The sequence below is a fragment of the Empidonax traillii genome, unplaced genomic scaffold, assembly GCF_003031625.1.
Source record: "Empidonax traillii isolate 1590-97213 ecotype Southwest subspecies unplaced genomic scaffold, ASM303162v1 scaffold51:size1492887, whole genome shotgun sequence".
NCBI lineage: Eukaryota > Metazoa > Chordata > Aves > Passeriformes > Tyrannidae > Empidonax > Empidonax traillii.
The window spans coordinates 728502-745696 of NW_020955244.1; the positions used below are offsets into that span (position 1 = coordinate 728502).

Here is a 17195-nt window from a genome sequence, read left to right on the forward strand (position 1 = left end):
CGCATGCTTTTGCTGAACATCCCTAAGCAACTACTTCAGAGGTCCTGGAACTAGATATATTCATTCCATGTGTTCAGGGTTTGGTTAATGTGAGAGAGAAGATACAATTAGCAGAAGCACACCAGGTCTAAGAAAATTCACTGCTACCAAAATAAGTGACAAGCCTTTGGGACACCTTATTTGACATACTTTAGGATTCTTTTACTACCTAGCAGACTTAAGTTAAATGTCTAACTATCCTTTCCCTATCTTGTAAATCTTTTTTCCTAAATGGCCCTCAAGAGGAGAAACTGCTGTTCTATTGCCATGCAGTGACTTCCCTAAAACTAGAGAGGAAGGGAAAAGCTGTGGCAGTACAGAGTTTCAAAGAAGTAATTTACATGCAACTTTTGTATCCATAAGGAAAAGACATAAAAGGGTGCATTTTCAAAATGTACAAGCCCCTAAATATGTCAAAAGTAAGAGCTAAAATCTATTAAATTCTAGAATCTCTCAACAGGCCTTAATCAATTTATGAACACGATCCTTACATATTTTTGTTGTCCTTTTCAACTGTTACTTAAATTTTGTTTTCAGAACACTGATGTCTGAAACATGAAGGGTTCAGACAATTAGTTCCTGCCAAAAAGGACAGTTTACCAAATAGAATGAGATAAGGGACAAAACTGCAAGTGGAAAACAAAATAAAGGAGGCACTAGCAACAACAAACCTGGGATGCCACTTCTGCTAGAGGTGAAGTACAAACTCCGTTGGATTGCTCAGCAAAAGACTTACAAAAATCTTGACCAGTGATAATAAATGTAAAAAGCTCTGACAAGGACTTGACAGGTTAACATGCCAGCTAATAACAGCTAAATAAGGGAGGAGCTTAAACCCCCATATATTCACCTGTAACACTACAAAATATATTATCTAGAGACCCTCTCTGTAACCAGAATTTTCCTAAGGATAAAAGTGATCAAACACTCTTTAGGTATGTGAAGAATAATTATTTCAAAACTGTTTTCTCCCTACCCTTGTGTAACAGTCATCATTACCCATGCAACAGAAGAAAGGCAAGACAGAATTGCTATGCACCGTCAGAGTCTGAATACGGCCTCCAACAGTTTTGTGGCTTGTCTTTAGTTTTTTTTTTTTTTTTTTGCTTACTTGTTTGGATTCTTTCTTCATTTCTTGTTCCTTTTCTGAGCACTTTACCAGATCCATGCTAGAATTTAGCAGAGGGTTGTTTTTTTAGTTTTTGAAACGTACAGAACCTCTGAACAGCCAGAAGGGGGCAAGGGAAACACAGGCAAGGAGATGCTGTAGTCAAGATGAAAGAAAGTCTTAGGTATGTATATAGGACAGATATGCATCAGACTGGAATACATTTAGGATTCGGCTCTATGTCTTAGGTATTCATTTTAGTGACATTGTTGCCAGTGCAAAGCCTGAGACAACCCTACATACAACAAGGATAAGGAATTTGGCAACAGTAAGTAAAAGCATTTATCTTGTACGGTTTAAAAGCTTTCTTGCTTTTCCAAAACATACCTAGAAAGACCTCCTCCTCTGTAAAAAATGTATCTTATTTACTGCGCAGAATTTTGGTTGGGATAAATGCTTACTACCCTCTACTGCATTAGCAGAGAGCTGTCCAAAAGGAAAATAAATACTGACACTTCCCTCATGCTTGATGAATGGGCTGTTAGAAGGATAAGTAATCAGCTCCACGGCCACGTCCGAAGAGTTACAGCCAAAGGCTCAACACCCAAGTGGAACACAACATCATGGATAAAGCACTGACACGATCCAGCAGTGTGCAGGTGGAGCTCAGAAAGCCAGGGACACGGGAACAGCCGGCCCCCAGCTCAGGGGGTGACCTGTCCCTGGCAGAGCCCAAGGCCAGGCCGGATTGGCCACTGGGGAACTGGCCTGGTAGAAGGTGCTCCTGGCAATGGCAAAGCCAAGCCAGCCCATGATCCTAGGATTTGTGTAAGGTCAACTGTTTCTTGAAAACAAGCAGCTTTCAGCTGCTCCATCACCTGATCCTCACCAGTGATGTGGAAGGGGCAGTATAATGGCCAGAAACAAAGTTCATTCTTATTAACCTCCAGCTAAAGACAATATTTTTTTCATATTATTTTTCCAACCACTTAGCTAGTCATCTGGACAAGACAAACTCAATGCTTGTGAGAAACACAATTTTTGAATTAGAACATGGAAAGGAATAAGAAGCAAATCGTTCCAAGAGACAATCTCTAATGAGAAAATCTGACTGAGAACAAAATAAATCAGGTAGTTATTTTATTTGTCCATATTGTCTCATCCTATATATCAACTTGATTATCAAAACTGCAGTACAAACCAGGAATAGCTGATTTTCAACTAAATACCAGTGATAACTGTTGGTTTTGACTTTGATTCAAAGTTCCCGAAGTTTAAATTCCAGTAATTCAGGCTTAAAGGGTATCAGTAGTTATGTCACACCATACTGTAGAAATTGGCTAGAACCAGCTCCAAGACCGACTGTAAAACAATATTGTCTGACATGTATGTTTCTTCCTTCACTTTTGAAATCAGCTTTCATAAAATACTATAGAGAAATCTGAGGGATTTCAGGAAATTTTCTCAACAGGGTTCCTATAGGAAATAATGGAAATATTCAAAACTAGTGATGGGTTCCATTATTACATTATGAATCACCCAAAGCATTCTGGAAAAAAAAAACAAACCACAAACCATAGCATTTTACATAGCCACAGCATGGATTTCTGAGGTCAGAGAGATCAGTAATTTGACACTAATGACTCTCAAGGGATCATTTCAAGCCCAGTACCTACAAGGTATTCAAGTACATACAATAGTAAATTCAATTTAGTACATACAACACTAAAGGCACTCCTGTATTGATTATATCAGTAATGAGTCCTACACTACTCCAGCAAAACTAGCAATTGGAGATCTACATAATCATCAGTTATTTCTGGCAGTAAATCAATTAACACTTACAGTCTAATTCACTAGTACCATATTCTATGAGTGAGAAAAATGGATGAGTCTGCAGTAGCAGTGCTGCATTCAAAATGAAAAATAACCAAGTGTCTGTTATTTTTGCATTTCCAGAATCAGATATCAGAAGGAATTTCTTTCTTGATTTGCCTTATCAGTGAATCAGTAAGAAGGAAACCACCTTGATTCTACTTGTAAGAGAATAAATCCATCCCCATTGCCTAGGATTAAAGTTCTATGACAAAACCCCATTCAACCTGAAATCAAATTAATGAATTTTCATAAAGCCTCCACAATGACCAACTTTCTTGAACAGCCTTGCCAGTGGCTTTATTTTATTGATGCAATTTATACTGAGCAATGATCCAGATAATTCAAAATCCACTGCTGCACAGAGATTTCTGGTATCTTTAACAGGCAGATAATCCTAGGAACATTAGCATGAAGACATAAACTAATATTCTTTATCAGTGTACACACAGTGCTTCATATCTACAAGGTTTTTCAGTGGAGGCCTGATTTAACATTTACTCCTCTGATCTACAGACTGACTACATTCAGGGAAAGTGGAGGGAATGAGAATAGAGTTGAAAATAAACACTTCTGAGAGTACGAATGGGAGAAAACAAGTCCTTACGTTTCCCTGGTTATCATCCACCTGTACCTGTCCGTAAAGCTCTCCTGCATTAAAGCTACCCTGCTTGACTAACCTGGCCTCCTTCTCTGACAAGGTGACCTGCTCAGGGGATGAGGGGAAGGCTGGGGATGTTGTTAACCTGGACTTTCACGGATTAATAGCATCGTACCTTGAGTTGCATGGGACCCATTAAGAGCATCAAAGTTCAAACCCTGGTCCTGCACAGGACACCCCAGTAATCATATCAAGTGCTCCAGAGTATTGTCCAAAATCTGCTGGAGCTCTGGCAGCCTTGGGGCTGTGCCCACTGCCCTGGGGAGCCTGTTCAGTGCCAACCACCCTCTGGGGGAAGAACCTTTCCCTGAGCCTGCCCTGACACAGCTCCAGCCATTCCCTGGGGGCTGTCCCTGCTCCCCCCAGAGCAGAGCTCAGTCCTGCCCCTCCTCTGCCCCTCCTGAGGATGCTGAAGTCCACAATGAAGTCCCTGCTCAGCCTCATCTTCTCCACGTAGAACAAGGTGACTGCAGCCATTCCTTGCATGGCTTCCTCTCTAGACCCTTCACCATCCTCACAGCTTTACCTAAGTAAAGCCTTTGACACTTTTTCTCACAGCATTCTCCTGGAGAAACTGGTTACTCATGGCCTGAACAAGTCTATCCTTTGCTGGGTGAAAAACCGGCTGGAGGGCCTGGCCCAGAGCATGGTGGTGAGTGGAATAACACCCAGCTGGTGGCAGTCACTGGCGGTGTTCCCCAGAGCTCAGTGTTGGGGTCAGTCCTGTTTAACACCATGACTGATCACCTGGACGAGGGGATCGAGTGCATGTCATGACCCACTGGCAGGGGCTGTTATAAGTTTTCTCCAGACTGAACAGAGACAACAGACCACATGTCACGGACCTCTGTGCTTTTATTGTACAGTTGTCTTAACTTCAGCAACCAGCCCACTGCTTATACCGAAAAGGTGTTGGCTAGCAAGCCCTTAAGTACTTACAATACACTTACACAGAAAGCATTGGCTAACAAGCCCTAACACACCAATATTCAAAGGTGCCGGCTCACAAGCCACAAGACCACTACTCAAAGGTGCTAATGAGACACCACACACCTTCAGAGTCTCCCCATTCCCACAACAAAATTCAGTAGGGAGTGTGGGATAGAACACAATAGCTGTGTTTTGCTTAGGCAAAGCAAGGGATGAAAACAAAGAATATAACCAGTACTTGGATCTCACACTGGTCCTGCCGTGTGGATGGTCTGGAGTTGTGAGACAAAGGGAACAAAGGAGAAAGAGAGGAGGAGAAGAAAAGAAAAAGAGAGCCAGAGAGAAAAAAGGGAAGGCAAAAAGAGGGGGCCTGATCCGCTCCCTTATATAGCTCCCCTGGTGCATGCCTCTTATGTGAATTAGACTTCTTGCACATGCACAGACATCCTGTCTCCAGGAAGTGAGCTGGAGGGCAGGAGAGGTGGGAGATTAAGCCCAAGACTCAAGGCAGAGCAGGAACTTGGCTCAGAACAGTGCTACCCCACCTCCCCAGGACCCTCTTCTCCCATCACACCTTTCCTGTTGCAACACTCAGAATGTCTGAGACAGAGCATGCTTAGGTCTGGTTCTCCACTGCACCCCCTCAGTCAGAACACCAAGATGGGTGGGAGTGTTGATCTGCTGGAGGGTTAGGAAGGCCCTGCAGAGAGATCTGGACAGGCTGGATCAATGGCCTAAGGCCTATTGCGTGAGGTTCAACAAGGTGAAGTGCTGGGTCCTGTCCTTCTGCCACAACAGCCCACAGGACTGGGGAAGAGAGGCTGGAAAGCTTCCCAGTGGAAAAGGACTTGGGGCAACAGCCAGCATATGAGCCAGTGTGTGCCCAGGTGGGCAAGAAGGGCAGTGTCAAACACAGTGTGGCCAACAGGGCACTGATTGTCCCTTGTACTCGGCACTGGTGAGGCCACACCTCAAGCCCAGCTCTGGGCCCCTCACGACAGGAAGGACACAGGGGCTGCAAAGTGTACAGACAGGGGCAACAGAAGGTGAAGGGTCTGGAGCACAGGTCCTGTGAGGAGCAGCTGAGATGGGGTTGTTCAGCCTGAAGAAAAGGAGGCTCAGGGTGACCCACAGCTCTCTACAACGACCTGAAAGGAGGCTCAGGGTGACCCACAGCTTTCTACAACCACCTGAAAGGAGTCTGCAACAATGGGGGGATTGGTCTCTTCTGTTCCAGTCTTGGTAACAAGTGACAGGGCAACAGAAAATGGTCCCAGCTTGTACCAGCTGAGGTTTAGATCAGGTATTAGGACAAACTTCTTCACTGAACAGATGGTCAGGCCCTGGAATAGGCTGCCCTATTGGAGACAGCATCACCACTCCTGCCAGAGTTCAAAAGGCACTTGTGGATGTGGCACTGGGGGACATGGTTAGGTGGTAACGTGGCAGCGCTGGGTTTGCAGTCAGACTTGATGAGCTCGTAGGTCTTTTCCAACCTAACGGATTCTATGATTCTAAAGAGGACTTTTTTGAATAAGCTAAGCCAACTGTTTTGATATTCCTCTTTCAGAAATGAAGGCTGATTTCCATGTGCTACAAGGGATTTGCTGAGTTACTCCATGAAGTCTGTTTCTCAGAGACATCATCTCATGGAGCACATGCATCTGTGAAAGCCTGGGAAATATTCTCCTGGAGCAGAACTTGCCCCTCCACTGATTTAAATAGGTCAGCACCAGGCAGATACCAACTCAGCTAGCGTCCACAATTCCAGAAAGAGGAAGGCTTTTAGTCTTCTGATACTGCCTTTACCAAGCAGGGATCCAAAAGCTTTGAAGCCTTTTACCCCTGCTTTCTGCAACAGCCCGCACATGTTGATGGGGAAAAATATAGACACTTGAATCAAAGGCACAATTACTCCTGAAATTACACATCAACACAGAAATAGAACTTGATTTTTATTACATGAGAAGTTTTATGCTAATAACTGTATTTGTGTAGAAGCTGTCCTGGAATTTATGACTCAGTTTCAAAGACATCCCAGGGGAGACAGGTAAACCAATTTATTTCTGGAAACTTCTCAACACACTGTTTCCAAAGCATTTATGATTCTGAAAGTCCTCAGAAGCAGATGTGAAAATCAACACTCCCAATATATTACGGACAGAGGAGATGGATGGTTTCACTGGGATGAGCCATTCAGACTCGATAATGATCAAGACTTCCCAGTGATGCGACTGGGCTGCTTTTTGCCATCTTGGCTGAGTCCGTCAGAGCAACAAGTGGAGCAGGATGGAACTGAAGGATCTATCATTTATTCTAAACAATACTTCTCTTCAGTATATTCTCCCTGAAAACACAGAGTGCTATTATTTTTTGAGAGGAGACCATTAATGACATTTTGCTGAAAATTATGATCTATGTGAATTTGCAGAAGTAAGTACAGCATGAATTGCCGAGGGGAAACTTCAGAAATCTGGTCAAGTAACAGGTTTATTTCTGATTCAATGGGAACCAGATTTCCTCAGCTCTGCTAAGAAAAAGCAGGTATAACATGAAAAACTACATCTTACTCAGAGGAAGCATTAGAAGTAAGTGCTAATTCTTCTCATTTTATCAGAGTTTGGAATGAGTGTTTCTTGCAGGTCAGTGTTGTTCTTAGGTGTTCCCTGTACAGCCAGGAGGAACATTGCTTTCAACACAGGTCTAGAGGAAAAGAAGTCAAATCCTATTTCCATGCTGGCTTTAAAAATATAAAATTATAATCAATTACAACATTAATGTAAATCAGATAATACGATTTCCAGTCATTATTTAAAAAATACTATATAATAGGTACTATTTCTTTCTGAAATAGGATTCTAATGTCCCACATTATTTTCTAAATAATTTAAGGGGAGTCCTCAGTAAGCACGGTACACAATGCTCTGATTTTTTAAAATATACACTAATTTTTTTTGCTTGCTAGCTTTCAGCAGCTCAGTCCAACCCAAATTTATATGGGCAATTTTTAGTAATATTTTCTTAAAAATCCTGCCTGAAGGCTTAAGAGTTTGTTGCATCTCATGTTCTCTAGTTTAAATGATTAACAATAAAACACAAATAGGTCTGGTATTTTTAGAACTTCTTACTATGAAATAAACAGCCAGTTCTGAAGAATTGTAGTGGCTTAGTCTGTAAATGACAGAGCACCATGTTCATTTAGAGGCCATTTCAACACCAACTGTTTATGAAATCAGTTCTGTGAGCAGGATGCTGATATAACACCATTCATATAATTTACACACACACATTCATAAAAAAATCCTTAACTTTTAATTTTGGTTATAAGACCTCTTGCTCACTTGCTTCTCGGTTCCAGGAAAAGACAGAAAAACAGTTTTTCACAAACCAAAATCGAAGTGTAAAAGAATGTAAGGGAGTAAAACATCATACAGATTTAAACATATTCTAGCTTTCAAAGTACTGTTTTACTCTAAACAGTTTTGTTTTCTCAACCTCTTGTAAAATTCTCAGTGGGGAATTTTAAACTTGGGGAAAATTACATGGTGTATATTTGTTAACAACTTAATTACCATCAATATGTAAGGGTGTACTTCATAAGCTATTTAAAAATATCTTCAAATACTTACCATCAACAACCTAACCAAAATGTCCAATTGCTCCTTTACAATTAAAACTGGTTAAAGCACATTTCAAACAGACAAAATGTTGAACTACTACCTATATTTCAATGATTAGCTAGTCAACACAACCTCCCACTCTGCCAAACTGAGTCTATTCCAGCAAGCACTCAGAGGTTTTGTAAACAGAAATCACTTCAGTTTCAACCTGGCATTACGAAAGTTTGGAATATTCTTTGGTAATGCAGTGATCAGGGCCAAAGTGCCTAAGTACAGGGTTAGGAGAGGTTTGCTTCCTACATTTCTTTCCATTTTTCCATTCTTGACATTTACTGTCAGGAAGCTTTCTCCTTTCAGCACACGGACACATGCATCCACGGGATGGTTTTCATTAGCAGAATTCTATACCAGCACACTAAATAAAACTGCTAGCCACAAGGAAATGTTTAGGATTTCTTGGAGCTTCTCATTTTAATCCTTCCTTACTTGGAACAACAGTCTGACATCTGCCCACATCTAAACTGCCATAGATAACCACGAATGGCTAGTTGTTCATAAACAAATTATTCTGCTAAACACTCCTACAGAGACAAGGAGTTTGCCATTTAAGCATGGGATCAAGTTACAGAAAATCCATAGACAAAGGACTAGACTGAATTAATATTACTTTCAACTTAAAAAAAAAGCAAACCAAACCAGGAATAATATCATTCTTCCACCAAATTAATGCACAGACTTCACTGCATTTCACATATTCCCAGACATGAAAACGCAGGTTCTGTGAAGTTCTCCATGCTGTACCTGATGCAGTAGTGTGCTTTACCCTGCCCTGTCCTTGCAGGCTCACCTTCAGCCAGTGTTTGCAGTAAAACTGCTCCGAGCGCTCCTACAACAGACAAACTTCCTTAACTTTGCTTCAGCCACCATAAGTACGATTTGTTTGTATTTTTAAGTAAAAAATTAATAGTGGCAAAAATACACTAAAGGACCATGGTAACCTACTAGAATAAATTAACCGAAAAAAAATTTCAAAAACTTGTTGACACAAATATGTTTCTTCATTAGAAATTGATGTATGCTATGAATTGGATTACTCTTGCTGATACATGTAGCCTAGTGAGAAGACTAGGCTCATATTCTGTTTCTTTAAAGGGATGAAAAATGTCCTATATGTCCATACAATAGGAACTAAACCTGACCCTAATTTCCAAATGAAATTGTGGGGAGGGGAGGAGGAGGCTGCACTGTTGTTCCTTCACCAGTTCAAGCTCAGTTACCTTCTGTGAAACCAGTACAGTAAAAACATGTTGCGCTACTGCTGTGGCTAGGACCACACAGCTCTCTAATGGATGGGTTCCAAAGCCAAAGCTCCATCTGCAAATCACTAACAAAACCCTTGGAAATCGTAAGAAAGAAGCTAAAGAACTGTGGGGTTGGCAAGCTCTGAGTCTGCTCTTGGCCTCAGACAGGAAAAGCAGTTTCAAATCTCCTTCCTTTTTCTTTCTCCTTTCTCTTTAAGAAACACCCAACTAGAAAGTGCTATTACTCTTCGTATTAAAAAAGGGGAGACTTTTGATGCTGATATAAAACACACATTTACACTAACTTACAAAAGGAAATTCAATAGCTTTTTCAGAGTCAACCATAAATCTTTTTTCTTTTTTTTTTTTTTTTTTTTTTTTTTAAAGCCCTCTGGTTTAACTAGCCAGAGATTTAGAATTAATTTCCTTCTGCCCTCCACAATTTTCAAAAGCCAGAATGCAAGTTTCTCTCTAAATAATTCCTTAAATACACAAAAAAATGATGAGAAAAAGAGGCATGAATAAATTTAAGTTTAGAAAGAGTGGATGGATCACAAATTGTTTCTCTTTTAGTTTAAATCTGTGAGATCTATAATTTCTAGAAAAAACATAAACTCAAATTTATGGTTTTTTTCAATGAATATATGTGCCCAATGTCAGATTTTTATAGTTCCAATAGGAATACATTGCAAATACTGAAATATCACACAACTTCAGATGATATTCCAGAAATGTGCCTTTAACCACCTGGGTTTGGACTGCATAACTATCAAGCTGCTAAAAGTTTAAGGGGAGAAAAATGTCCAATGAACTTCTTAGCAAAAAAAGCACAAAACACATCTATAATGGTGATACGACTGCAGGTCACTAATTATATTAGGCTGAGCAAAAATATCTAATGCCAGTAGAATTTCTTTAAATAGAGACCTCTTTCTGTTTGTCAGTAACAAATTCATTATTCTTTACCAGACCCACCTGACATTACTAAGGTGTTCTGAGAAATGTCAGCTGGCTAACAAACTTCTGACACACGCTGTTTAAGCTCAAACAGCCTTGCAGGAAAGCAGAATCCTTAGTTTCTCATTTTTCCTTTGAGATACTTAGCTTTTGTTTATTTTGGCCCAGTAGCCAAGAATTCTTCATATTCATGCTAGCTTGGCATTGCTATAGAATTATCTGTTTGAAGAAGAGAGGTCTGTTTTCTCCCAGCCCATTCATACTGTCATACTATTTTTAACCAGAAGACTATGGTAACGCTTGCAAGTTCTCACCTATAGGTGACTAGAGAAGGTCCAAGGCAGCTCAGAAAGCGGATTCTCACAGGAGCTAGTGAGAAGGCTAACTAACAATTTAGATGCATAAAGTTAAACAGGTTAGAAATGACCAAGAACTCCCTCCAGCTGACTTTCCAAAACATGAAAGAACAGCAGCAAGAGTGTCAGTGAACTCAGTCAGTTCAAGACAACCATCCCAAATCATTTATGTGCCGTGTATGAGAAGCCTCCTTATTCTTAAATGTTCTCTTGCTACATTGAAAAGTTCCAGCTCCAGTTTCTTGCATGAATAGCTTTAACATCTTTTATCACTCTCCCATCCTTTTGAATGTAACTGTTTTAGAGCATAGTCTCTATTAGAAATCTTGAGTATATACTGTCACAGTGTCAATTACTTATCTTTGATTCATTGGTCCATTCCCATTTTCACTGCAATATTCCTCCTCACCCCAAAGTGTGAGCTCTAACTGTACCTAAGAATCTTGGGAGTTTTATTTACTAGAGACAGAAATGATAGTAGCAAGTTTAAGAGGCAAATATATAAAATTTCAGGCAAGCACTGCTGTGAGAAGGGGGTTTCCCAAGGTGTGTACCCAGCACAGTTGCACACCCTTCAGCAGGATGAACTGCCTGGTACCTGGGACAAAGACATTGCCCAAAGGACGGAGAGATGTTCCTGTATCGCTTTTTACTGCAAAGCAAGCAGACTTGGTGCTTAAAACTGAATTTTAACCACTAATTTGAAAGTTGAAAGGTCTCTTACCACGTAAAGAGTTCATTAAGTCATCGGTTTCTAATTAATGATGTCAGATCTTCAACACATGCTTATGCCTGGTTTAAAAGTCTTTTGTCCTCTGGTTTGATTCAAAAGAAAATTGACTTTGAACCAACTGTTATTTACCCAGTGAAAGTGAAGACATTTCTGTCAAGCTCATTTATATACTTAATTCCACATATGCCTATATACAGTGTAAGAACTCATCTATCAAAATATATCCTTTCCTGCCCATGCACTTATAAAATTAAATTATCTGTCCTCAACTGCAGTTGATTTACATACTCCAAAAAGTCTGTAAATGCTGTGTAACTATTTGCATGACACCAAGTTTACCCACTTGAATCTATTTCACAGAACTGAAGATTCCAGATGAGTTTATGTCAAACATTAAGGAGGTGAAATCAGCTTCCAAAGCAGTAAATTGGCTGCAAGACGAAAAAACTCCCAAAAGTCCCCCTTCATTTTTATTGAAGAAAAAGTGCTGTTCTAATGGGTAGAGATACAATAGAGCACTTTACAGAAACAGTAAAACCACACCGAGCACTGAAGCGAAAAAAAGAAAGGGGAGAATGAAATCAAGAGGAAAAGCTTTTAAATTAAGCATTACACACCACTTAATGTAAGTGCAGAGGTTATTTCTTGCTGCAAAGACCAACAAAACATTTTAACAACAAAAAGCTCCACCAAAGCACAACAAACTTCTCAAAGAGCATATAGATAGTACATTATATACTATTTACTTCAGGCAGAACTGATTTGGTAGGTAAGAGCTGGCAGAAGCAAGCAGCCAAAAGGAGGAGTGAAGGGAAGCTGTATTTTCTCAAAATTAAAAACCCTTAAAGGTCTGTGGAATGCTGTTTACTTCAGCTCTGTTTTACAACCCCTGCTGCATGGACTGAAATGTTTGCAGCCCGTGGCCACCCACACCAGGGGAAGCACTATGATTAAAGAGAATGCTATGTTCTTGTATCTGCCAGCAGTCTGTTCCATGCTGTAATTATTATACTTGCAGTCTTCTTCAATAATCTGTTGCATCTGTTCTGGCAAGCCCCCTTACACTGTCCAACACGAAAACCATTGCACGGGAATTCCAAGCTATTTTTAATAATGTGCATAAATGATTAGAAAACTGGATACTTTAAATACCTCTCTTTTAAGTCTGTGAAAACATTTTGCATTACAGGATAGGCAGTGACATAGTGAAAGCAGACCTACCACTGAAACAGTCACTTATATTCTAAGTATCAAAATATGTAGACTGCCACCCCACCTTTTCACCCCACATCACCATAATGGGATATGTTCTTGCCCCAGATCTCTAAAGCACAGAAACCACGTGAACTGTGGATTGGGCATGTACCTAGAGAGCACTAAGACATCAGAATTCCATCTGTCACTTTGTTAAGCGATGACATGCACTGAACACTTCTGAAGACCCTATGATTTAAATGCATTATAACTTCTCCCTTTCTCTTTAAGACTATTTAACATTTCATAGCAACAGTTACTTTGAAAACAGTAAAATAAGCCCTAAACATCAAAATAAGTAGCAGTTCAGTTAGCAGAAATTTTATTTCAGAGTCTGATCTCTGCACTAAGTAGTGAAGAAGTTCAAAACTTATATTCCATGCATTCATTTGATTTTGTTTAGTGCTCTATCACAAAAATCAAGCAGTACAACGCTATTGCTGGAAAAGTACAACACATAGCTGTTATTGCACTCTTCCCTAACAAATTTATGAGGCAGTCTGTACCATTTCAAAAATTCTTCCAAGGGCTGTCTGCAGGTACTGCTGTGAAAAGCACAGATTATCTACTGGCTAATACAGTGAAGTGTTACACTAACCAGCGTGCCATAGCTGAGCAAAAGAGGGAAGGAGGAGGTATCGAAAGCAAGGCTGAATGAAAAAAAAAGAACTGGGTAAAAGCCCATTCATCTCCACCCACCCCAGACCACTCCAGGGAAATGTCTTCAGACCCTCTTTCATATAAACCTTTGATGGGAGGCAAGGGCAAATTCCATATATAGTGATTGAGGAAAAATGCCACAAAGACTCATGAAGGACTAGGGGAAAATAGAGAAAAAAAATTAATAGGAAAAGTATATACAAGATACATACTTTAATCACCATCAGATGTCTTTCATCTGAAGGAACACGCTATGGTTTTTGCAGTGATCAAAGTTCCTGATGATTATTTGTACAGGTTAGAGGAGGAATGACAACTCCTCTTTTCCAAACACACCAAAAAAGCCGTAAGATCCTAAAACCACAAGAGTGAGCCTCAGAAAGTGATTAAGTAACTTTGAACTACTTTGGCCTCCAGGAGACTTAACATTTTCCATTTCTCTCTTGGACACGTGCCCCCTGGAACACAGACCTCTCTCTTCCACAACTGCTGGGGAAAACCAGATCCCCTGCTCCATGCCTCCCCATCCCTCTTACACTGACATTCTCCTCTGATTATTTTGTATTTTACTATGCTAAAATATTGCAGCGATACTATCACAAAGGTAAGAGAGAGTCTAAAGCAAGTAGTTATTTGTCTTAGTCCAAATGTTGCTAAAATTGTTTTCCCTTTAGGAGGGGGGGATAACAACAAAAAAGTTTCAAATGCTGCATTTGTAATAAAACCATGCTAAAACCTATGCTCTATGGCACTGAGTCTTTCTACTTAACTTCTTCAATAATAAATAGCAGGTGAAGTATGTTCATAATTTTAACTCAAATATCTCTGTTCAGCTCTTAATCTCCCTCTTTCAAAGCTGTCTAGATAAGAAGGAAAAAATGTGTTTCTCAGTATGTCCTCTAGCAATTCATAAGCCTTTTAATAGACACATTACCCATATATGTCATTAAAATAGTATTCTTATCTCATAGAGACATCCTTTATTGTAAACCCAACATTATTTTAATACTTTTTGCATCAAATGGTCTTGGGGCCCATCTGCCCCTTTGGAATGACAAATTGCAAATGATTTAGGCTCTTCCTAACTTAAAAAAGGAGACTAAAGAGCAGATATAGAGGTGCACTAAATATTTTCTTCATGTTATCTTACATTTCTGTCTCCTAGAAAAATGTGAACTTGAAGATTTGCTTTTATAAAGATAAAAGAATACTTTAAAAAAAAAAAAAAGAAGAAAAAAGCTCTTTAAATTATGCTTGAATTATTCTTAACATATATCCTTTCCTAACATTTTCTGAGGTGTTCTTAACCATCTGACAAAGTGTGCATATACATAAAAATAGTAGGTCATGAATTTTATGTGAAAGATGACAAGTATATTGGCCACAAAATCAAATCAAAACTCTTCACCTAAGAGGAGAATATCATAATTCCAGTGTACTACCTTCACAGAACCATGGAATGGTTTGGGTTTGAAGGGAACCTTGAAGATCTGGTTCCAACCCATCTGCCATGGGCAGGGACACCTTCAACTAGAGCAGGTTGATCAGAGTCCCAGCCTTGAACATTTCCAGGCATGGGGCACCCACAACTTCACATACAAATTAAAGTTGATAACGTCAGAGAGAGAATGAAGAGATGGAACACTATCTCCCTAAATAACTATTATTTTACTTACATTATTTATATTAAAGTAAGCTTACAAGCAATGGTAGTAAAAACAAGCAAAAAGATGTTATTTTATGACAGTCATACTCTCCATTAATGTCATTCCTTTTCTTCTAAAGAACACAGTGCAGCTGCAGTTCTCTGAGATGTGCTGGCATGCAGACATTTATTCCACCAAAAGGGCACTCAAGGAAAAGGGAATGTTTTGCAAAAAGAGGATATTGTATCAAAAAAGAGCATATAATATACCTTGTGGTAGATGTGTGACCTCAGAAGGACAGTATACACCCTAACAAACTCAATTCCTACCAGAAGGAAGCTGATAAGGAAGTTGGTAAATGTTTAACAGACAACAGCTCTTCAGGTTGCAAGGAGAAAACCTCCTCTCACTTTTTGTGGGAGTCGCCCCCTGTGAAGGGCCTTCATTCCCAGCAGTGACAGTCTCTGGTGGTGAGTGTGGATGCCAGAGTGGCTCCGGGATGTCACACAGGGAAGCTCCCTTAACAGTTAGGCGACACAGGCAGGACCCTACAGACCCTAGGCCACTACAAACATCCCACTGCATGACTTCACCAGCTCATCCAGGAGCGGAGCGAGGAGGAGCCAAGGGGTGAGCGTTAAAATTCCCTGAGCAGACTGTATAAATTAGAAGGGTGGATTTGATTTTGCCTGTTGGTGTAGCATTCTGTGCAGATTTGGTGAAACTGTTGGTAGTGGGTCAAGAAATACCATAAAAATAGCTTCCTATCCTGTCTCTGGCAACACTCAAAGCCTTAGGAAAACTGTATGAACAGAGCAGGCATCTAATTGCATCTTTCTTATCCCTCCTTCCCACGGGTTTGTCTGTCTGTGCTCCAGGCCAGTCGTACAGTGCTGTGTGAATGAGTATTCTAAGAAGCTGGGTCTTTCTGGCTTCACTTGGCAACTGCATTTAAGACAGGCAAACAAGGCTTTTGGTTCTGAGCTATGCTGTCAGCCCTTGAGTTTGTAAGACTGGGGGTTTTTTCAGTCTTTTTTACAAACTGTTTCACAGATTCTAATATTTTCACCTTCCTTATGCAGTCTCTAACACATCTCATTTTTATGTTTTACTTCACACAATACACATGCACGTGGCTTTTGCCTACAGATCTGAAGTAACAGTTCACCAAGATCACACTGGCTGAATTAAAACAGAGTTTTAAAACACCAGTTAACTTATACCAAGTAATTACAAAAAGGAAAGTTGTCTTCTTTAAACACAAATTGAGAAACAGTATCTTCTATGCCTTCCTCTTGTATCTGGAGACATTTTTAAATTAGCTTTTCCAGTTCAGGAAACTAATACACTTCTCATTCCTTGACTCACAAGTAACATAAAACATTCAGGTTTGTTGCATGCAACTTTGATGGCTTGTCAACTTAAAATTTACATTAAAATCTGCATTTCCCATCCTGTCCACAGGATATGAGCCTATGTGTCATTTAAAATTGGATTAAAATTTTCATGAATGTTGAGAACATGAATAACTGCGTAGCATAACAATAAAATTTCTAAAAATACATTAAGTTCCAGTACTTTAAGGCTCTAACCCATCAAAAATTTTAAGAACCATCTAAAAACCCTCCAAACATAAACAAAGCAGTATCATAAAAGGGATCACTTGTGTGTAATTATCCAGAATCTCTCGTATGTTCACAAAGGCCTCTAGAACAGGCAACCATTAGCAGCAGGAAATATGGCAGACTGCTCTTGTTTGTTTCCATTTTTATGAGACATATTTATTTAACGACTGCTCTTAGTTTTAACTAAGAAAGGAAAACTTTTATAACACAGAACAGCTGAAGATAAAAGTATAATGCACAACAGCTAATTCCCAGTTTTTCTTTTCACCAGCTCCAGAGAATGGCCTGTCCATGCTTGTTCTGTAAGGGCATTCTTTTATACTCATTAATTTGGTTGCAGAAATCAAATTCAACTTGGTCCCTCCTTACAGAGTGCACTCATCTTTCTTTGTCATCCTCATGACACTCATCACACCTAAGGACAGGAACC

The 17195-nt window shown here is 39.8% G+C and overlaps 1 protein-coding gene across 2 annotated transcripts in view; it reads right to left on the minus strand.

Moving 5' to 3' along the window:
- Positions 1–17195, minus strand: part of FANCC (FA complementation group C) — a 65314-nt gene that overhangs the window by 25867 nt on the left and 22252 nt on the right. The gene's annotated exons all lie outside the window — the stretch shown is intronic.